General features: G+C 40.1%; 1 protein-coding gene across 9 annotated transcripts in view; it reads left to right on the top strand.

Annotated features, from left to right (window-relative positions):
* The first annotated feature begins 5,197 nt into the window (after positions 1-5,197).
* NSD3 (nuclear receptor binding SET domain protein 3) overlaps positions 5,198-22,499 on the top strand; it is a 98,772-nt gene continuing 81,470 nt past the window's right edge. Inside the window, exons 1-3 of one of the 9 annotated variants that reach the window (XM_045535883.1) lie at positions 19,130-19,477; positions 20,665-20,749; positions 21,353-21,458. The gene's annotated coding sequence lies outside the window, so the exon portion shown is untranslated. Of the gene's footprint in view, positions 5,694-12,940; positions 12,959-17,952; positions 18,159-19,129; positions 19,478-20,625; positions 20,750-21,313; positions 21,459-22,499 lie in introns of those variants that run through there. The other 8 variants (XM_045535879.1, XM_045535880.1, XM_045535875.1 and 5 more) reach the window with 8 other exon arrangements.

Raw genomic sequence — 22,499 nt, forward strand, 5'->3', positions numbered from 1 at the left:
GCACGGTGGCTCACGCCTGTAATCCTAACACTCTGGGAGGCCGAGGCGGGTGGATCGCTCGAGGTCAGGAGTTCGAGACCAGCCTCAGCAAGAGCGAGACCCTGTCTCTACTAAAAATAGAAAGAAATTATCTGGCCAACTAAAAATATATATAGAAAAAATTAGCCGGGCATGGTGGCACATGCCTGTAGTCCCAGCTACTTGGGAGGCTGAGGCAGGAGGATCGCTTGAGCCCAGGAGTTTGAGGTTGCTGTGAGCTAGGCTGACGCCACGGCGCTCAATCTAGCCTGGGCAACACAGCAAGACTCTGTCTCAAAAAAAAAAAAAAAAAAGGCAGAAGGCAAATATCCTGGATTTGTTTTCAATTAGCTTTTTTTTTTCTTTTTTTTTTTTTTTCATATTTGGCCAAGCTGTACTCTCTAGTCTCATTCACGTAGCTGAGAAGACACACAGGGACTCTACTAATTGCTCAAGTAGAGGAAAACGGTTTCCCTTCCTAGTGATTCTCCAGAGCCCAGATTGTTTTTAAATAACCTTCACTTTCACCAAAACCTTCCCCCATCAAGCAGCGCTTTTCAGCTAGGGGCAGCGTGGAGCAGCAAGGAGCCTTAGTATCTCACACTCAACTCTGCTCTCCTGCAGCTGGGAAAGGAGTGCCAGGGTCTCTCCGACACGGAAATGTCAACCACAGAGCTGACATTTTAAGTCTCTGAACCAGACTGCCGGTGGGCGGTGTCTTGCCGGAGGGAGACACGCCCGGACGCGGCAGTTAATCCCTCTCCGGCCCGGGCTGGGGGCAGCCGCACGCCCGGGGTCCTGGGGTTACCTTTGCTTCAGACACTTCACGACACGGGTGCAAAATGCGCCCTCAGCTTCCTCAGCCAGTGGCTTTCGTGCGTGTGTGTGGGTGGCTTGGCTGTTGTGGCGGGGTCTGGGGGATTTTGTTTTTTTTTGGTGTTTTTTGGGGAGGAGGTGCGGGGGTGGGGCAGGCCCGGGAAGGACGACCCTCGGTGACGATCGCGGTGGTTGGAAATGAAGACAAGGAGAAGCAGGGTACGGAACAGAAAGGAGGAAGCGAAGCGCGGAAGGAGGGGAGTGGAGGCTGCGATCCAGAGTTTGGGGGCGCCGGTCGGGGACGAGGTCAAAGGCCGAGGGGCGCGGTGGGCGCCGGTGGGAGGAGCAGGATGCGGAGGGCGCGGGCTCCGGAGGAAACCAGGCAGGCACGGTCCACCAGCTCGCGGCCCGGGCCGAGGCCTGGGCCCGCCCACCCTACCTCCTTGGCCCGGCTCCCGGGAACGGCCGCCTCGGTCCTCCCAGTTTCTTAGCCCAAGTCCTCCCCCGGCCCCCCAAGCTAGAGGGGCTCGGAGCCAAGTCTCTATGGCTCCGCCTCGCCCCTCTCCCCTACGTCACTCTGAGTGACGACATCACCAGCCAATGAGCTCTCACATTCCGGGGAGGGCGGGCGTCCTTCACCTTCGCAGCCGAGGAAGCCGCAAAGTCGCGTTCCCGTCGGCCAGATGACTTCTTCGCTGGGTTTCGTTTAAGGAGCCTCGGTGCGGTGGGGCCCAAGATTGATGTTTTCCTGGCAGTCCGCAGTCTGTAGGCTGTGGCTAACCCCCGAGGAAACCCGTGAATGAAGGCTGGATTAAAGAGGCTCTTACGCTACTGATAGCGTAATTTGTCTGACAGTCGCCATGGTAACCATCTTGGAGTCACGAATGACATCACTTTGCTGTATTCTCCCTCCGCCTGCCCCCCTCAACTCCGACACTGCCTGGGAGGAGCAGAGGGGAGGTTGAAGGGGGTAAGAGAAAGCGCGGGAATCGGAAGGAAAACACCCTTCTTCCCCCCTTGCAGGGCCCAAAGCTGTAATGGTGTGAAATCTTTATGCGGAAATCTGAATTCCACCAAAGAAATTTGTTGTATAAATTTGCTTAACAGATGTTGTTTATGATCAGTAGTTTGTGTAGAAGTCTTAACATTTAAAATGTTTATTATGGTAGCTGTGAAATGATGTAGGCACTGCCGGTTTGTGGGGCACTTCAGTTCCTAGGATGGACAGCTGAGCCATCTTGGGAAAGTGAAAGATCTAGAAATATTCTTGTTCCCCAGTTATCTCTTCCATCCATTTTCTCTGGCTCCAGTAAAAATTTTAGTGGCGGTACTCTAAGACCAGACAGCAAGGAATCGCTTTCGCACGGAGAATACTTCTCCTAACGTGTGACCTGACCGCAGGCTTTACTCATCTGGGCCGCACATTTCTAAGAATGAAAGATGGCGCGCATTAAATTTCAGTAAAAAATGCAGACTGCTTTTAGTTCGCAAAACAGTTTTCAGCTAATAACCAAATGGATCAACTGTATTAAATAGGCAAAACTTTTCAGTTTGGCCACTAGAGGCCCCTTTGTGCATGTCTGATGTTCAACTTTCCACGTAAAGGTTTCACTCCACGTCCTGTGTTTACTAGAATTAAAATCTACAAAGCTTTGGTCTCTTTTTTACCTTTCCCTCCCTGAAAATTCTTGGTGGTAAATTTCGCGCTCTAAAATGTAGGTACAGCTTTCACATTAATAGTATAAATTAATCACTGCACTACCATGTACATGTACTTTTCTGGAAAAGATTATAAAGGATGCAAAAACATTCTCAGTTCCCTGGGAGACATTTTATACCAGGAAATATTTTTATTCATGCATTGTATTCACTTAAAACCAGGCACAGTAAAAATCATTAATTATTCATAAACCAGATGAATGAGTGTATGCCCAGCATTTGAAAGATGAGCTATGTTTTCTACCACTGCCATATGTCAGCAATGCTCTTCTAAAAAGGGTTAAAAACCCTTCTTATTGAAACCCATTTGTTCAAAGCAATGTCTCTTGTTATGAGGCTTGGCGATATCTTTTACTTTCAGGGTAAGTGATTTGTCACTTAGGGAGTTTCTGTATGTAATCTTCAGAAGAGAAACCAAAAAAGTTTTTTCCCCCCATAACTCTGGCCCTCAGAATTGTGTTAGATTGCTGTCTTAATGAACTGCTTGCTCATTTTCTTTGGAAAAGAATAAACATGTTCTGAAGCTCAGAAGATGTTAGATGCTGAAAATGTAAAGTATTATTTTTAATGGCTATTTTCTAAATATGGCTCCAGATCAAATATTACTAACTGAATTTTCTAATGTTTTCCAACAAGAGACTATGCATCTACTTCACATAATTTCAATTTTAAGGTCTTGTCAGCTTGGCTGTTAGAAGCAGGCTGAAGGCCAAGCGCCTGGCTCACACCTGTAATCCTAGCACAGTGGGAGGCCGAGGTGGGCGGATCGTTTGAGCTCAGGAGACCAGCCTGAGCAAGAGCAAGACCCCCCCCCATCTCTACTAAAAAATAGAAAGAAATTATCTGGACAACTGAAAATATATAGGAAAAATTAGCCGGGCATGGTGGCGCATGCCTGTAGTCCCAGCTATTTGGGAGGCTGAAGCAGAAGGATCGCTTGAGTCCAGGAGTTTGAGGTTGCTGTGAGCTAGGCTGACGCCACGGCACTCTAGCCTGGGCAACAGAGTGAGACTCTGTCTCAAAAAACAAAATAAAATAAATAAAAATTTAAAAAAATTAGAAGCAGGCCAAAATAAAATCCTTAGGGACAATTTACCAGCTTTTCCTTAAGGGGAAAATCCAGGTGCCAGGTCAAGGAACAGTTTATCAACAAAGCAAGGAGGATACAGGAGGGGGAAAAGAAGGATGGAGGTAGGAAAAAAAAAGACTAATGTAAACCCTCTTTCCAGCAGATAGAATCGAACTAGACTCAGGTGGCCCTCTTTGGCCATCTGTATTTTTAGAAGACATACTTATCACAAATAAAAAATGTGGTTTTACTGGTTGTTTCAATTTGTGTTACTACACAAAGCATAAGTTTAAAAATATTGAATGATTAACATTAAAGGGACTCATAATTATCAGTATCGTCCTTAGTATTAACAGGGTTATACCAAAAGAGCGAATTCATAATTAGTACCATTAAAATAACTGATCTTTTAAGACTCTTTTAATTTCTTGTTTAAGTGGTATTTAAAAATAAAGTTGTAAGGCACTTCTTGTAATGGAACCAACTAGATCCTGCATATAACGTCTTTACAGAGTATGACGTCTACCAGTGACATGGCTTTACTATTCTCAGAATGGAGAGCACAGGCCTGGTTTCCTCATCTGACTGCTGCCTGTGCCTCCTCTGTACGTTCCCGGCCCTGTGGGGCCACGTTCTAAGTCTTCATCACCAGGTCGGCACACCGCTCCGTGACCAGTTCACTGTGTCACACACCTAGGACGTGCCATTGTTTTACATGAACTTCCTAGGATGGGGTTGGGCTAGGGGATCGCAGAGAACTGCCCCCTCTTCCTCCCCTCGCTCCTGCCTGAGCCGCCGGGACCCGAGCCCGCGACCCGCGCTGCGCAGGCCCGGCGGGGAGCAGCGGCGGGCCCGGCACGTGACTGGCACGGAGCCGCCCGGGCCGGCGGCCGGGATGCGGGCGGCGCTGACGTCGTCGCCACCCACAAGCCTCCGCGCCCGCGCCGAAAGGCGGAAGGGGGCGTGCGGGGTCGGCGGCCGCGGGGAGGTCGGGGCGCCCGCTGGACCCGACCGCGGCGCCGCCGGCCTTCTGCTGGCAACCGGCGTCTCCGCACGACCCTCACAGCCGCGGCCGACATGGGTTCTGTCCCCCGGGCTTGAGTCTTAAACCGCCGCCGCGGTTCCGGGTGCGGGCCCTCGTGGAGGGCGTGTCTCTGACAGCTGTCGGCCGGCGCCGGAGCGGCTCCGCTCGTGCAGCTCTCCCGCACCGGCTCTCCCGCCCCGGGGCCCGCCTGCAGCCTCGCTCTAACGCCGGGGAGCGGCAGCGCGGTGTCGCTCTGAGGGGCCCCGGTGGCGCTCAGTGCGTGCCGTTACCGAATAAGTACCAAAGACCACGCACGAGCACGGGCTGCCGGCGCAGGGCCCTCTCCCGCGTCTCCCCGCCGCCGGTTCTGCGGTGCTACCCGCCCGCGCAACGTCCCCCGGCCTCGGCCGCGCGCCCCCGGCCGCCCCTCCTCTGCGCCCCGCGGCCGGGCCTCCTCCTCCGGCCCCCCGCGCCCCAGCCCGGACTGCATTTCCCGGCAGGCGCCGCGGCGCACGGCCAATGAGGGCCCGAGGATTTGGCGGCGGCGGCGCCCCGAGAGTCGGGGTGGGGGGGCTTTGTGCGCGGCGGCGGCGGCGGCGGGCGCGGGCGGCGGCGGCCAGCGCGGAGGCGGAGGCCGAGGGGACCGTGCACAGGTCGCCGCGGAGAGGCGTGCGGATTCCGAGCCGAGCCCCGAGGACCCCGCCGCCCCAGTCCGGCCGTCAGCCGCGGGCTCCTCTCCGGCAGCTGTGGCTGCGCGGCGACCCCCGCGCCCCCGCTTCCCTTCCCACCCCGTCCCCCGCAGCCTTCCTCTGCCCCGCAGCACGCCCGGCCCGGCCCGGCCGCGGCCCTCCTCGGTGCCGGCCGCCATGGCAGAGGCGTCCGGCGCGGAGAAAATCTAGCCGGGGGATTTCATGCGGCCTAGCTTGGTTCCGTCCGCTGCCCCCGCGGCCCCGGCGGCTGCCCGCGCCCCAGCCCCACTCCGGGCCTCCGTGTGTCTCCTGTGATCGCACTGACACGGCCGGGGGGTTAGAATGGAACAAACTGAAGGTAAAGTGCGCGAGCGTGTGTGTGTGCATGTGTGTCTGTGCAACGCGGGGAAGGGCTGAGGGGCAACGACGGGGAGGGGGCGACCGAGGATGGGGCAGGGGAGACCCCAGCAGGAAGGAGACGCGGGTGCCTGAGCGGGTTCGGGGGAGCCTTGCAGGAGGAGCAGATGGCACGGTGGGGGGTGTGGAGGGAATTGGGGGGTGGGGCAGGGGAGGCAGGACGGGGGTAAGAGATGGACTGGCGCTGAGCTGGGAATTGGGAGTAGAGGTGGGATGGGGGCGGGGATAGAGATGGGAACGGCGCAGGGGCAGGGAAAGAGGAGAAGAGGAGTTAAGATTTGGACAAGATTAGGGACCTGGGTGGACTGAGACACAGGGAGGTGTGGGGTGGAGTGGAGGAACTGGGGTCTGGGAGAAGGGGCCAGAATTGGATGGAGGAATGGGGCACCTTATGGGAATCAAGGGAGAAATGAGGGAATGGAAGTGGAGGAAAAGGGATGAGAGATGATTGAGGCAGGACGCAATAGGAGGATAGGAAACAGACGCAGGAAACTGGGAGACGTAGGATTGGGTTAGGGAAGGAAATTAACTGAATGTTGGTAGGGATGAGAACGAGCCGACTTAGCATCACAGAGTGGGAGGAAAAGAAGGGGTTGGGGGTTGTTAAAGTGTTAGGAAGGAAGCCTTTTGTTCCTATATTTGTGTGTATTCTGTGCCTTTTCTTTCAAGACTAGAGAATAGAGAAGCTAGTGGTTATGGGATTGTGATTGTTGTGAAATGGGGAGGTGTGGGTTTTACTGTTCTGAGGGAGGAGGAGATGTGTTTGTGTTATGGTTGGGAGACAGGGAGAGACATGGCCATAATTTGATGGTTTGGGTGAGGGAGTGAAGACTGTTCAGATTTAAAGGGGGCAGGGGCAGCCATGTTTGCTGCCAGGCGCTGCAGTGTAAATAAATCCCTTTTCCTCTCCGACATGAGCATGAACCTGGAAGGGGCTGGTTCAGATTGTCAACCCCCTTTCTTTCTAATCATGAGCTCTTTTCCCCTTATATCTTGGGTCATTTAAAATTATTCATAACCACCAAAGGAGATAGTGGTGTTTTCCATCCTGTGTGTTTTGCTGCTTGTCTCCCTCTCTTTCCCCTCTTCCTTCTGGTTGCAAACAAGGCATGCTGATGAACTGCAGTGTAAATTTAACCCTTCTAGTAAATTTAAAACTAGATTATTACTAGCTGAAGGAATCATTACTACTGTACTATTTCAAACATCATCGTGAAAAGTCTTTTAAATATTAAGAATTCATTTGTTTCAGAAGCCCCAAAGCAGTCAACATGTTTTCTGCAATTCTTTAAGTAAACAAGGAAATTGCATCGGTTATTTTACTTGGGCCTGTGCTCTTGGCAAAGCACTGTGTGGGGGTGAAAAGGGGTAGGAAGATCTGCTTGTGGTAGCTTATCTGCTTGCTGTAATTAGAAATGTGTGTATTTTAAAATAACGTTTCTGATAGCTCTTACTTATAGGTGATGGGTGTGTTCAGAATAGTGTTTTCTTTTTTCGTAAACTCTCTTCCCCATCCTGTCCCTTTGCTTTCGTGTAGCTAGCTCAATACAATCTCCAAATGCCAGTTCAGCACAGTGCAGTGATCTATGAAGTAGGCCTGCAGTTCTTAGAGCCTCATTGAGGTGCCAGGGTTTTTTTGTTTTTTTTTGTTTTTTTTTTTTTGGTGGAAGTTCAGATCAGTCTCAGGAAAGCTACTGTAACTTTTCAGTGCATTCAAATGTAACTACTTGTGCAATTTGAAGTGGTTACTATTTTAAAAGTTTACATTCTGACAAACTTAGATAATTGGTATTCAGTGGAGCCTCTCTTATTTTCATATTGAAAAAGGTTAAATGTGTGTGACCTTTTGTCTCATAATTGTAATTGGGGTAACCCACACTGTAATACATCACACTGATATTGAAACTGTTCTTCAATACCAAGAAGACCTGTTAAAATTGTAATATGGTGGACTCAGGCCAGTTGTACTACGTATTGATTTGATCTACCTTAATGTCAACATTCTCTCAGTTGTTATATAGAAGCTTAGGATGTGTTCTTGGTTTGTTAGGAAAATTAAATTGAATATTATTAGAGTGATACTTTATGAGAGTGCATATCAGCCTCAATTTTTTTTTTTAATTCTGTGAGGAAAAGTTCCATTTAAAAAAGCCATTCATCATGCTTTTTTGGAATTTATTTTTATGGAGATTTCACATTTATATCTGCCACTTGATTGACATGTTATTTGTAATTAATTGGCAAATTATGTGCTTAACTATCAGTACCAAAAAGAGTTAGGAAAATGAGCAATCACTGTATATTGAAAAATATTTTAAAAGTTGGAAGCTTGAATTGCTTTAAAAAATGTATTTTTATGTATTCAGCATTCTGTAAAGATTAGAGTTCCCTGCCCAGCCCTCATAAGTATTCTGGTTCCTTGGACAGGTATCCATATAATGAAGAAGGCTACTCTCGTTAGGTGACAGTTAAAACCCAAACTTTGCTCTGATTACTATGTTCATCAGCCCACCTGTTACCTGTGACAGCTTTTTTTTTTTTAACCTTAAATTAACAGGTGCCCTCTCTTATACTGATCAGGTTGCATGAGTTTTGGATAAAGGAAATTGATCGTCTGTGAGATTGATGATCATGGAATGAACTGTCAAATCTAATTATAAAGACAGCTGTTTTTGGAGTTTATAGTAATATTCATAATAATCCCAATAATAGCTGCTAACACTTGTCCTCTTACAATGTGCTATGCTAAGTGCCTTACATGCATGATTTCCTTTTATCCTCTCGACAGTTTTATGAAGTTAATACTTTCAACTCCTTTTTACAGATGGAGAAACTGAGGTTAGGTAACTTAACATTACATGGATGGTAACTAGCAAAGCCAGTATTTGAGCCCAGATCTTGTCTAATTATAGAACCTTTACTTTTAGTTTCTTTTCTCTTTCTGTCTTTCTCTTTCTGTTTTCTTTTCTTTTTTTTCTTTTTGGAGACAGGAGGGTCTTGCTCCGTCTCCTAGGCTGGAATGCCTGGGTCAAGTGATCCTCATGCCTCAGCCTCCTGAGTAGCTAGGACTACAGGTATGCACCACCTCACCTAATTTTTTCATTTTTATTTTTTATACAGACGAGGTCTCAATATGTGACCCAGGCTAATCTTGAACTCCTGGCTTTAAGCGATTCTTTCTCCTTGGCCTCCCAAAGTGCTGGGATTGTAGGGTGAGCTGCCACACCCAGCCTACTTTTAGTTTCTTTTTAAAAATTATAAATAATACATGTTCATTATTTTTAATGAGTTTTCAAATATTACAGAGAGCTAAGATGTTTAAAACAACAACAAAAAAAAGTTAGCATTCCTCATTCCCCACTGATAACCACTTTGAAGTTTCTTGTGTGTCCTTCTAGAAAATTTCCGTGTATATATGTGTATATCTCTCTTAAAATACCAGTGGAGTAATACTATCTGCATTTTGGTTTTTAGTTTTAACAGGATAGCTGGGACATCTTTTTAAATTAGTGCATATGGATCCACAGCTTTTTTTGGAAAGGGTCATGTAGTATTACATTGTTTGGAATGTTGATTAATATTTAGGTTGTTAACAGGGTTTTGCTATTATAAGTAATATAGTTAACCCTACATTCAGTTCCTAACAGCCTGTTTAAATGGAAGAGAGATAGCCCAACTACTTTATTTTACAAGAGAGAAAACTGAGGCCTTTAGAAGTTAAGTGCAAGGTTTTGGTTACAAACCTGTTACGTGCCTCTTTATACCACATCATATTCTTCCTTTCTGTGAAAGTATTTCAGCTGTCTATGAAAGCTCAAGGTGAGGCACATGTAGTATAATCAGTTGGAGGGGAGTAGGTAAGTTGCACTGCAGCAAGGGATCTTGCTTGTCTTTTTTCATACTTTGTTCACCATGTTGTACCTATAGCGTATGCACAAAATATTTTAACATGCAAAAATGAATTGTGTCCAAGTTATCTTGAAGTTTGTGTTTTTGTAATGAAGTGGTTTTGGGTGGGATTTTTCCTCTTTTAATAAACGTATCAATGAAATAGGATAGCAAAGAAAGGAAAAAAAAAAATCAGAGGTTTATCATGGTCCTGGAAAGAAAATTGAGACATTGGTAAATTTTAAAAAGTGAGCTAAAAATACCTCATTGAAAACAAGTTCAAAAAAATCTTAGGCATTGTTGGATTACTCTGTTTGCGTAAACATTTTTTTTTTGTCCATCAAGAAGAAAATGGGTTACCATGGATACTTATTCATTGGGTTCTTTTAAAACAAAAAGATAGTCTTGTCTGTTGAGACACTTAAGATGTTAAAATCATTAAAGTTTTAAAAAGATTTAGAATTTAGTATCTACCCATAAAATCTGTTTCTCAATACAATGCTGTTTTTAGTTTTACTTTAAACAAAAAAAAGCAATCTATTATTTTTTGAAAGAGCAACTAAGATGATTTATTCCTTTGTTAATAAACATGTCCAACATTTGAGTTTTAAAAGAATGGTGAGCTTTATTTCTGCAGGCTAATCTTTTTATAAACACTAATAAGGGTAAATTTAAGAAATTGATTATACTATGATTTCCTAACATTTTTTAAAAGCTTACAATTTTTTTTATTTTTACTATTGACCTTAATATGTAATATGTACTTTAAACATTTCTGTAGTATGTTGTACCTGCACAGGGTGGCATGAAAAGAAGATGAAAGGTATATTTTAAATTTTGTGAATTTGGAGGATGTTCAGTTTTTACTAAATGGATGTGTGTTGTTACTCCTAAAGTACATCTGCTTATTGAGAAGATTTTGAATTTGAGAAAGCTCTTTGAAAAAGGATTCTTATTTTTAAATTTCAGATGTGAGTTTATTGTCATTAACTGATCTACAGTGATAACTTCTCCCCCCCTTCTTATTACTAGGTTCCCTTTTCCGTCTAGATTTAGGGCTATATTGAGGAGAAAGTGAATAGGGAAATGAAAATTTTTTATATTTGTATAGTTTCCGTTTTAACCATATGTAACACTGAAAGATAAAATATTATCTAATAATAATAATACCTTACATTTATGTGGCATCTTCTGAGATGTTTGATAGAATTCCCACAGAGTAACTTCACTTTTTTTAAAATGTAAAGTTGGAAAGCTTAAGTTAAGTAATAATCTAAAGATGAGAAATTTGAGATTTCAGGGACTCCTCAGGCCAAATAGACTGTCATGTTAAGTAGAATAAGGTTTTCATGTTTCAGTATGATTACTCTGCAACATTTATTGATTTACTTAAAGCCAGTGTCTCCCTATGTTGCCCAGGCTGGACTTGAACTCCTGGGCTCAAGCAATCTTCTTGTCTCAGCGTCTGAGTAGTTGGGATTACAGGCGCGTGCCACTGTGCCCCCACTCAGGGTGATTACTTAAAATTTTTTTAAAAGAGTGTCTGTGTCCTGACTTTTTCTTCATAGCTTATATTATCCTTATTTTAATAGATAATTAAACATTAAATATCAAGTATTTTTCTACCATAGAACATGCTTTTTCTTATTTTGCTGAAAGTTATATGCATACTTCCTAAAATATATAGGTATTTTAAATTTAAGAAATGGGATTTTGTGAGTAAAAAAAAATTTAGTTTATCAAATTGATCTGAGAGTAAGCAGATCATATGCAGACTTGCCTAGAGGCATTTTGGCCATAGCTGAGACAATATTGTCTCTATTGAGTCTTGACTTATATAACCTCTCTTAGCTGAAGAGTCTGGAGAAAGCTGTATGGGCTGATGTATAGTGGCTCACGCCTATAATCCCAACACTTTGGTAGCTGAAGCAGGAGGATCACTTGAATCAGGAGTTTGAGACCAGCCTGGGCAACGTAGTGAGACCTCCCCATCTATATAAAAAAATAATAAAAATTAGCTAGGTGTGGTGGTTGGTGTGTAGTCCCAGCTGCACAGAAGGCTGAGGCAGGAGGAGAATCATTTGAGCCCAGGAGTTCCAGGTTACGGTGAGCTATGATCACATCACTGCACTCCAGTCTGGATGACTGAGCGAGACCCTGTTTGGGGGGGGGTGGGGGGGGAAGAAAGCTATATGTAAAAAAACAAAAGCTTTAAAAGTGGGCATTTCAAAGCCTTTTTAAAGTTGTGAAACATGACATTATAAATAAAGCATATAAAACCTAAATGTACAGTATAAACAAATAATTAGAAAGTGAATATCATGTAGCTATCACCCAGGTAATAAACCCTTTAAGAAAAGCTGCAGAGACAGCCTCATTGGTTTAGCTGGTATTGCCTTGGTGGTAGTTGAACTTTAGGGATAATAGTATACGGATGTCCCAGGTTTTTTTGTTTGTTTGTTTGTTTGTTTAGTTATAAGAACCTGAAAAATTCATGAGGGGTGAGCAGATATAAAAATGGAATAACCAGTTTTTAATTGTTACTGTCAAAAGGAATATCTGGATAATTAAACCCAGCTTAACATTTAGTGTAGACATTTAGTGATTTGTGATCATAGTGCTTTATTGAATAACAAAAATAATGAATCCTACAAGAAAGTGCCATTTTATACATAGTCTTTATTTAAAGTTCATCTCTGTTGCTCTTTTTTGTAGGCTTCAATGACTGTTAGTTTTAGATTAATATGTGAACTCTAAAATGACTTTTGCTTAGAATATGTCCATTTGCCTATGTTATTAATTTCCTAGCTGAAGTATCTTATGTAACAAAAACTAGTTTGACACTCTTGCTTTGACAGTAGTGTAACCATTCAGAGTAATAACCTGAGAAGTGATCAGTAGTGGCAATCTGTGTTTGACCTTGCATCCTTGGTATCTCTTGAACCTTACCTTTTCTGTGATTTGGCCAAGTGAACCAAATTTCTTTTGAAGCTAGAAGAACTTACTGGATTTTGCTTCCCTGGCCTTCTGGATTATTTTCTTACATTTTGGAAAGGTTGAATGTTGACTTTCCAGGATTATAATGGCAGAAGAAGTTGAATGTTTTTTTCCTTTGATTACTTGCTGAATAGAGTCTATTTGCATAAACCTATGCAATATGGACTTTTTGAAAAAGACATCTTTATGACATATCTGCATGTATAAATTAAAGTCTTTATTTTGTTATTAGAATTTTGTCACTTTAAGCTGTCTCCCTTTTTTATGATCTCTGCAGGATCCAGATGCATTAGAATATAGACTATTTCACATTAGATTTTGGTGAGAATCTTCTCATTTTGCTTTACTGTATCCTTGAATTCCTTTGTGTAATGCAATAGGCTATTTTTTTAAACTCTCATTAAAGTATAAGTTAATTTTTCTCCTGCAAGGATGATGATTATTTTAAATCTTGAAGTGAACATGTATGTTGAGTTTCCCTAGATGTGTAAGAATACATGATTTGATATAATTATTTTAAAAAATAAGATAATTTGCTATGTGTATGAAGTAGAGTTAATATGCTTTTAGTTACCTCATGGTTTCTGTGTTGTTACCACCTGTACATTTAGCCTTGTTCATTAGAATTATTTTATTGGGTGATAGAATTAGTTAAGGCATTGAAGTGTGTATATGCATGTGTATGTATACATAGTACCCCTAAGAAATTCCAATGGCCTGATTAGATTTAATTTAATTTTTAAATTTTATTTATTTTTTTGAGACACAAAATTTCTCTTTGCTGCCCAGGCTAGAGTGCAGGGGCCTGATCATAGCTTATTGCAGTCTTGAACTCCTATGCTCAAACAATCCTCCTGCCTCAGCCTCCCAAGTATCTGGAACTACAGGCATGCACCACCACACCTGGCTATATTTGTAAAATTTTTTGTAGAGATGGGGTTTCACTATGTTGCCCAGGCTGGTCTCCAACTCCTGGCCTCAAGCAGTCCTCCTCCCTTGGCCCCTCAAAGTGCTAGGATTATAGGTTTGAGCCACTGCACCTAGCCCATGTTTTATTTTTTAATGGGGAACTTGAACTTTTCCAGAGTGGCTACTAGTTTTACAATAACATTTATTGCGTTTAAATTATGCAAGAATTGTTTATTATAGAGAAATTAAAAACCAGTAAGGTATAAAGAAAATTAAAATTATCTAAAATCCTACCAGCCAGAAGTAACTACTATTAATATTTTGTTCTATATTCTTCCAGTATTTTTCTTAGATATATGTGTATTGTTTTTTTACAAAATTGGAGTTGTACATTGATATTATTTTGTAACATGTTTTATTTAATGTATTATGAAATAAATATTTTTGAGATTGTGATTTTAAAAATCAGTATATATTGCATTATGTCGGTGTGCTAGTATCTGCTTACCATTTCTCTACTGGTGGTCTTTTAGGCACCAGTAAGAGGGTGCCTATATATCTGGGATATTATAATTTGATGAACATCCTTACATATTAAAAATCTGTGTTACTGTGATTATTTCATTAAAATAAATTCCTAGAAGTAGAATTACCTAGAAGATATGAACATTTCAAAGGCTTTTGATACATATTTTAAATTTTTCTTTTTTAAATATTTTAGTAAACTTTATTGAGATATAATTCACATACCATGCAATTCACCCATTTAAAGTAGATAATTCAGTGGTTTTTAGTACAGTCACAGAGTTGTATAGCCATCACCACAATCAATTTTAGAACATTTACAGAAAGGTTTTAAACTCTCAGTGAGAGAGAGATGTGTATATAATATATATTTAATATACATTATATACAATAATATATAATACATATAATAATATAATTTGTTTTTAAAAATTACATTTACTTGTGACTTTAAAAGGGTAGTACAGTATACAAGAACATAACAGCTTGTGTGATATACTTTATATACATTTATGATTGAGATTTTAGAAAGTCCTCCATGAAAAGAAGGTGCGTGTACATCCTATGTTAATAAAACCTGCTATATAAAGTTTAAGCTGATAAAACAAAGTAAGAGGTAGATATTTTGAGTTATAAAATTATTCTCCTGTCTAATCAAAGTGCCTATATTGAGAGAGCCTTGTATGTGGTTTAAAATATTAATATGTGTCTTTCAATTTAGAAACACCTTATTTTAGAAAATAGCCATGGAAAATATGTTCTATCTATACAATCAAATGTAGCAAACTTGTAACCTTATAGGAAATATGATTTTCTTTTTATTAAGAGAGGTTTGCTTTGCTCTAACTTACCTTCACCCCTGAAAGTTGTTCTCTTGTTTTGTTTGCTTTAATCCATTTAACAAAACTTTTTTTTTTTTTCATCTGGGTTGCCAGTGAGTGTAGGAGGTCTGAGTTTCCGTCCCCACATCACTTTACCACTGAGGATCAGTGTTCTCATCTCTAAAACGTAAACGAAAACTACTACTTCTTGGAGTTATAGGGATTCACATTAGAAGTCCTAGAGTGTGCCTGGAATATACCCGGCATGTGGTTAATAATAAATCACTTTTTTGATATAAGAAAAATAATGTTTGCAGAATGCACTAGTTTTTAATCACATGTTTAATGGATGAAGAAATGAACTCATTTAGCCTAAACCCTCTTTCATAGACATTAAAAGTTAACAAATGCCTGGACAGAATCTTTGCATGGTTTATATGGGTGTTGCTTAGTTGGTAAGAATTCATGTTGGTTCAAGTATGAACATGAAGTTAACTTTCCAGTCCAAATTTGCTTCCACTGTTGTTATTACAACCTCATGATGATTGTAGCTTCACGAAAGCTTACTGCTTTGATTAAACAAATAGGTGATGTAAAATTTAATATACAGTGTTAAGTTCCTAATGTTCTAACTTTTATTGTTTATTTTAAAAACTAAATGTGGAATGAAATTGAACCTAAAATTCTAAAATGATAAATCAAACAAACAAACAGGGGCAAATCCAGACTGGTCTTTCTAGAAAAGATAAGTTTAGTAAATTATTATTTTAGATATGATAAATTCCTTAGTACTTTAAAAACTACCTGCCATTTTTGGCATACATTCTCTTTTGCCTTTTTGTGGGGAATGGAGGATATAAGATAAAAGATGGTGAAATTTGAACATTTGTAAAATTTTAAGAACCAATCTTAGAAACCATTTTACTATAATTTAAAAGTTTGGGGAAAAGGTAGGAAAATATGTGGATGAATTGTTAATTTACTAGATTTCATAGTGAATGGAACAAGATGACTGGTAAAAGTTACTCAGGTTGTAGCAGTTTTCATTGTGAGCCAGTACCCTTGCTGTAAAGGGATTGGAAAATAATTTAGTGTAAATTTTCTTCAAGTGGTAGTACCCTGTCTGTTGTTGCCAGGTGTGGTCAAGAACAAAGTGAAGACAGTTGAGGTTAAACCAAATAGATAAGGGAAACAGGGTGTTTCACTAGTAAGTTTTGAATTGGTGTGAGGCGGTTCAATAGTAATGTGGTTTAGTCAGGAAAAAATAAGAACTACAAAGCAATCTAAAATGTTGTGTAACTTAATGGAATCATAATCAAGTGAAAACTGTGTGATTGAATTTAATGACAGGGTGTATGGTTAAATGAAATACAGGGGTTTTTTTTTTGTATTTTGTTAACTAATTATGTTCCGTTTCACAAAGGTCAGTCCTAATTTAGGATATTTTAATGTCTTTGATTATCATCTTTCTCTTAACACATTTTCAGTGGAAAATTTTAAGTGAAAGTTTCAGAAAACATTTTCAGTGATGACACTAAATAAACAAATTGTGGAGTACAGTTATACTTTTAAACATAGTTTTGCTCCATTAATAGTTTAAACTCAAGAAAATTAAAAAGTAAAAATTAGAAGAAAATGTGCAAGTGCTCTAACATTTCTTAAGAGAATTTTGTAAAGAGTTATGGTGGTCATGATGATTTTACCCCTTAAAATCCAATTTTTGTAGATGAATACTGGTTGTGAACTTTATATAATTATTTGATATTGCAAATAAAGGTCATCTTTAAATAATGTCAAGGTGGTATGTAAGACTTAAACTTAATTTTTTAAACCACATATGTTCTTGTCAGAATGAAAATCCAAGCCATATACTTATGTGTTAGTAACTCGGAAGACTCCCAGCTCATTTTCCCATCACTTCAGATCTCTGAATCACCTGATTTAACTAACCTCCATTATAAACTATGACTGAAATCCCAAAGATGTTATATGTCTTCAAAATGTATGCAGCTAAGTTATAGGTAGAAGCAGAACTGATTTAAAGTACATAATTTAGTAGTTCCAGTCTCGTGACTGTAAGATCAACGTTAGAGTACGTGCCTCTATTTATGGACATTTTGTTTGTCCCTGGCTTTATCTGAGTTTGTCTTATTCTAGCATATAGATCTGTTTGCTAAACGTGCTCTATGTGACTTCTTTCCAGTGTCACAATACTATTCACTTTCTTAAAGAAGTTTATAGTTAACCTTATTTTTTATAAGCTTTTAAAGGATGTTTTTATTTATGTCAAATTTGAAAAGTAATGTGAATCAGCACTGTCTGCTAGAATTTTCTATGATGATAGAAATATTCTTTATCTGCACTGACCAGTATGGTAGCCCTTGCCACATGTTGGTATTGAACATTTGAAATATGGCTAGTGTAACTGAGGAACTAAAGTTTTAATTTTATCTTGTTTAAATTTAGATAGTTATATGTGGCTAGCATAGATTTAGATATTTGTAGTGAACAGAAAGAATTAAGTAGAAGTGGACATAATTTCACATCCTTTGCTCTTGTGATTACTGTATTTATGTGTTTTTATGGAGTTGAATTTTTAAAATCTCATTTTTCTAGAATGCTCATTATCTTAGTGAATGAATCTGTACACAGGAACTAGCTTTTCAGTAATTGTTGGAAAGCCAGAGTATTTTTTAAAATTCTTTTCATCAATGTAGTAATTAACAGATTATAGACTGCTGACCAACAAAATAATTTAAATAAAGAACACATTGCCTTCATTTCAGTATATTTTGGACTTTATGGTTAAATAATATTTAAGGCTTAAACTTGGAATATTTGACTGAACCCTAATTTAAATCTTTTTACTATAGCCATACCTCACAAGCCCCTGAAACAAAGTGAATGCAAAGGAAATAAAAGTGATGGCCTGGTGATCCTCTCTTCTCTTTTCTTCCTCCAGCCTTTCTGCAGGACTGATTCCTGGTTTTGATTCCATTAGTCCTTTTCATACAATCTAGCCCCCCCTCCCCGGTGACTGTATCATATTACCCTGTTTTATAGTAGTGTATCGTTATCTGAATTTTTTTTGTTTATTTAAGCTCCATGAGAACAGCATCTTATTTCTTTTGAATTCTCAGGACCTAGAACAGGGTCTGGTACATAGCTGGTGTTCAGTAATGGACCAAGTCACAAACAAAACAAAAATAGGACTCTGCATGGAAACAGATATATAACCTGGCACTTGGAGTCTGGGAAGAGGCAAGGTGAGACTCAGCTTTTGATTATCTTGGCAGTGTTGGTTTGGGTAATTCAAGCTGATTAGTTTAGAATTATTTTATATAGAAATGTTTCTCCGAGAACTCTTAATTTAAAAACAAACTTTTGTCCAGTCATACAATATGAACTAAAGCAGTTCCTATTTGCATCATAGAGTTGGAAAATGTAAATAAACATGAGAAGGTATTTCCATGGTCAGTTTTTGCCTAGTCAGTCTCATTTCTTAGTGAAGATGGGTTATAGGATTTGCTCAAAGTCATTTGTATGGTGTTGGTGGAATGGAGAGAACTGCCAACTCCTAATCTTCCAGTGTGGTGTTTTGACTTAGGATCCATGAATGAATGTCACTGTGTAGCAGACATAGCACGTTGACATAAGCAATATTTGGCTGATACTGTTTGTGTCATCTGTGCGTAGAGACCAAGTATTCTTTTATAGTAAATTAGGTGATTTAATTTCTGATTTTTAAATGCCAACATGATAAATGTGGAAAAGGTTTTGTTTTTACTCAGCTGTTCCGATACATATTCTTAAATAGCTAAACAATATTTAAGATATGAATGCAAGCCTCTTTATTTAGGAAACCTATACATTATTTACCTTTATAAAATAAATTTCTACTTAGCAGTTATTCCTTAGAAAAAATGTTGGATTAACATAGTTCTTTGGGATGGCTACGAGAGACTTTTTTAAAAAACTGTGACTATTATATGTTTAAATTAACAGATTTTTTTTAAAAATGATTCTTGCTATAGTGCTGTCTTTAATACTACAAACTTTCTTTTTCCCTACATATTTTTGTGAAAGACACAAAATCCAATGTGGCCCAGAGATTTTAGTTGTCAGAAATTGAAAATATTAAGTACAGTAAGTATTTTAATAATCAAAGTACCCATAGCGTATAATTGTATCATGCATAGTAATGGCTTGACTGCTATTTTGTTATTTGTGTCAGGTGTACACCTAGAATGAAAATAAACTCCAGAGCATAGACAGCAGTGGCGGCTGTGCCAGTGACATGGGGAAGAATCACTGCCGTTTCTTCTGCATGTCTGAAAGGTGACAGCAACACCCTACCAGCAATTAAAACCTAATGGCTTTTCCTTACTGTCCAGGGACAAATTGTAGGTCACGGCATATTTGTATCTACAGATAGGACTATTTATGTTGTGATGGAGTAGGACTTCTTTTTAAAGTGGTATTTCTATTTTAGGTGCCCTAAATCTTAGGTTAATGAATCTAAGAAGATTCTCCCGCACTCCCTGTTATGCCTTGTGCGGATGTGCATGAAACTAAAGAAGAAAAAGTGAGTGGAAATGCTTTCAGAAAAGCCCCCGGTGCTACTGTCACAAATTGTGACAAATTTGTTGTCTTAACACAAGTTTATTATTTTACATTTCTGGATGTCAGAAGTCTGACATGGGTCACACGGAGCTAAAATCAAGGTATCAGCAGAGCTGCTTCCGTCTGGAGGCTCTGGAGGTCTCTGCTACCTTGCTTTTTCCAGCTTCTAGAGATCACCTGCATTCCTGGGTTTGTGGCCCCCTTCCTCCATTGTCAGTGAGCAGCATAGTGTCTTCAAATCACTCTGACCCTTCTCTTCCCTACCTTTTTTACTTAAAAAGATCCTTGTGATTACATTGGGCCCACCCGAATGGTACAGGCTACTCTGTCCTTGGCAAGATTGTGTTTTCTGCCATCCCTGTATTCATTTAACAGCTTTCTTCATTCACTTGTGGCACTAGCAGATAGGGATACAGCAGTGAGCAAGACATAAAAGTGCCCAGCACCTTTGTTAAGATTGAAGTAGTTTTGTTTATTTTTTCTTTCCATGACTGAAAAGGAACTGCTACACTTTGCTGTCGAAATTAAAGATAAATACAAACTTCAATTATCTAAACACATTTGGCAATTCTCTGAGCACTAAAGTTACTCAAAGACCTTCAAATATAGCATGGCGTTCTAATATAAATGGATGCTGTGTTTAGCACAGGTTTTGTATTAGGCCATAAGTGATACAGAAAAGAAGTCATTTTATTAGAGTTCCATATTCTTTTTATCACGTGTTATGTTCACAATGATGCTGTTGTGACAGTTTTTCTTATCCTGTTAATAATGACTGTAGTTTTTATACACTTACACAAAAGACAAAGCTTCATGTCATAACATACCCACTCTTTGGGAAAATATGAATCATAATATATTGTCAGTAGAATATATGCTTGCCTATATGCTTGTTGAATTATTAGATTCATGATAGAGAATAACATATTAAATATGGTTATGTAAATGTTTAAAGTTCTCAGAAAAATATTTGTCAGTTTGTGATTCTTTTGGATGATGTATTTATATTCAGTATTTCTAACACTTAGTCAATAAAATATTTTCTGTAATTTTATTTTTCTGATGAAAAGATTACTTGCTGAAATAAAAAAAGTTTACATACTTAACATTTTTAAAAAGTATGAAAATAATTGGGCAAATTGTGTTTAGTTGTGTTTTCCTCTTAGTGACCTGGTTACCTGCTGTCAGTGTGATTCTGTATTGGACATATGAATAATCATACTGCAGATACTTCGTAAGTTTTATACATGAGTTTTTTCTTGGGAAAAAGCAAATCTATGCTTGGGTCTAAATGCATGCTGTTAACAAATAGCCTGTGACATTTCAACAATACTAGTTATTAATGGTATTAGCTTGTATTATTTAAATTGTTAATCCAATCCTGTGGCCCCTTAGTGTAATACTCCCTTCTGTTTAGGATTGATGTGTTTACTGGTAATGTTCCAGGCACTGTAGTTGGCTCTGGGCATTCAGAGATGAACTAGTTGTATGTCCTCAACATAAACTTCCAGTTTCTCCATGTTTTTTGGCATCTGAGTTGTTTTCTTTCCTAGAATTATGTAGTGTAACATAATACAGGCACTCAATATTAAATGAATAAATGAATCTAACCAAGAGTAATTTCTGAGCCTCGTCTCCAGCACTTTTCCTTTATTGCCTTTCTCCAGTAAGCTGTATGATTGCCGGGACTTTGTCTGAATTTCATCCTTATAACTTTAGTGCTTAGCTCAGGGTCTGGCCAGTAGATGCTCAATAAATATTTGTTTTATTAGAGAAGCCTATGTAGGTTGCGGTGAGGACAACCTGGCTGTAACTTTTGGTGTTCTTCCCATTGTAGCAGCAGCAGAATGGGAAAGAAGTGGGAGCTGGCGTGAACCTCGGCCCAACCTTGTCTCAGCCTACAGAGGGCAATTAACAAACAGCAGCTGGTATCCAGAACTGATGTAATAAAGTATTTTACTATTATTTCTTACACAGATGTTTTGAGATTACACACACACAGACATGCACGCACACACACCGTCCCTTTATGTCACGAGGGCCCTACACGGTGTATCGGATGCTAGCTAGAGTTTGGGTAGGATGCTGTGCCAGTGGCAGGGGATACTTGGCCTGGCTTCAGAGGGGGTGTGAGGTGTGAGGGGTGGTCTGGAAAAGCTTCTTGCAGTATTTTAACGCCTCCGATTAAATAGAATCTTAAAGGGTGGTGGGAAATTAGAGGAGAAATGCTGGAATGATGGAAGGCAAGATGGGAAAGCTGAAGTAGCAGGAGACACGGGTGGGCAGGATAGGCAGGGCCCAACTCGTGAAGGCCTTCAACTTTTTGTATTTGATTCTGAGGCATGGAGAACCATGGCATGTTATTATATTTGAATGGTTGTTTGTTTTGTTTTTAAGTACTGTCAATGCTGTAGAGGGTGGACTGGAGGTAGACAGCATTGGAAGCAGAAAGATCAGTTAGGAAGCTGTCCTTCTAATCCAGATGAGAGGAGATAAGGTAGAGCTAATGAACTGTAACAAGAATGGGCAGATTCGGAAGAAAGTTGGAGGGTAGAAGTCAGCTTTGATTTATGCATTGCAGTTACCTTCTCCCAGGCTGGGGTGGTCTGTTCACTTTTTGTGTTGTCTTTTGTCGTATAGCTTTTAAGATTGATGTTGTTGATTTTTGTCAATCATTGCCTATGTGTTTTATACTCATTATGGATTATTTAAGCAATCCTTTCCCACCCCGAGTTCATAAAGATCTCCTGTTTCTGTTTTTTCTTAAAGTTCCTAAGTTTTATTTTTTATATTAGGTCTTTAATCCACCTGGGGTTGGCATACTCTATGGTGAGGGTCTAAACTTTTTTCTCTCTGGATAAGCGGTTGTCTCAGTACCATTCTTTGAATCTTCTCTGTCCCTTCCTCACTACTCTGCAGGCTGCTTCTGTCCCATGCCACGTTCCCATATAAGCTTGGGTCTGTGTCTAGAATCTTATTCTGTT

This window comes from Lemur catta, chromosome 22 (genome assembly GCF_020740605.2).
Source record: "Lemur catta isolate mLemCat1 chromosome 22, mLemCat1.pri, whole genome shotgun sequence".
Taxonomy (NCBI): Eukaryota; Metazoa; Chordata; class Mammalia; order Primates; family Lemuridae; genus Lemur; species Lemur catta.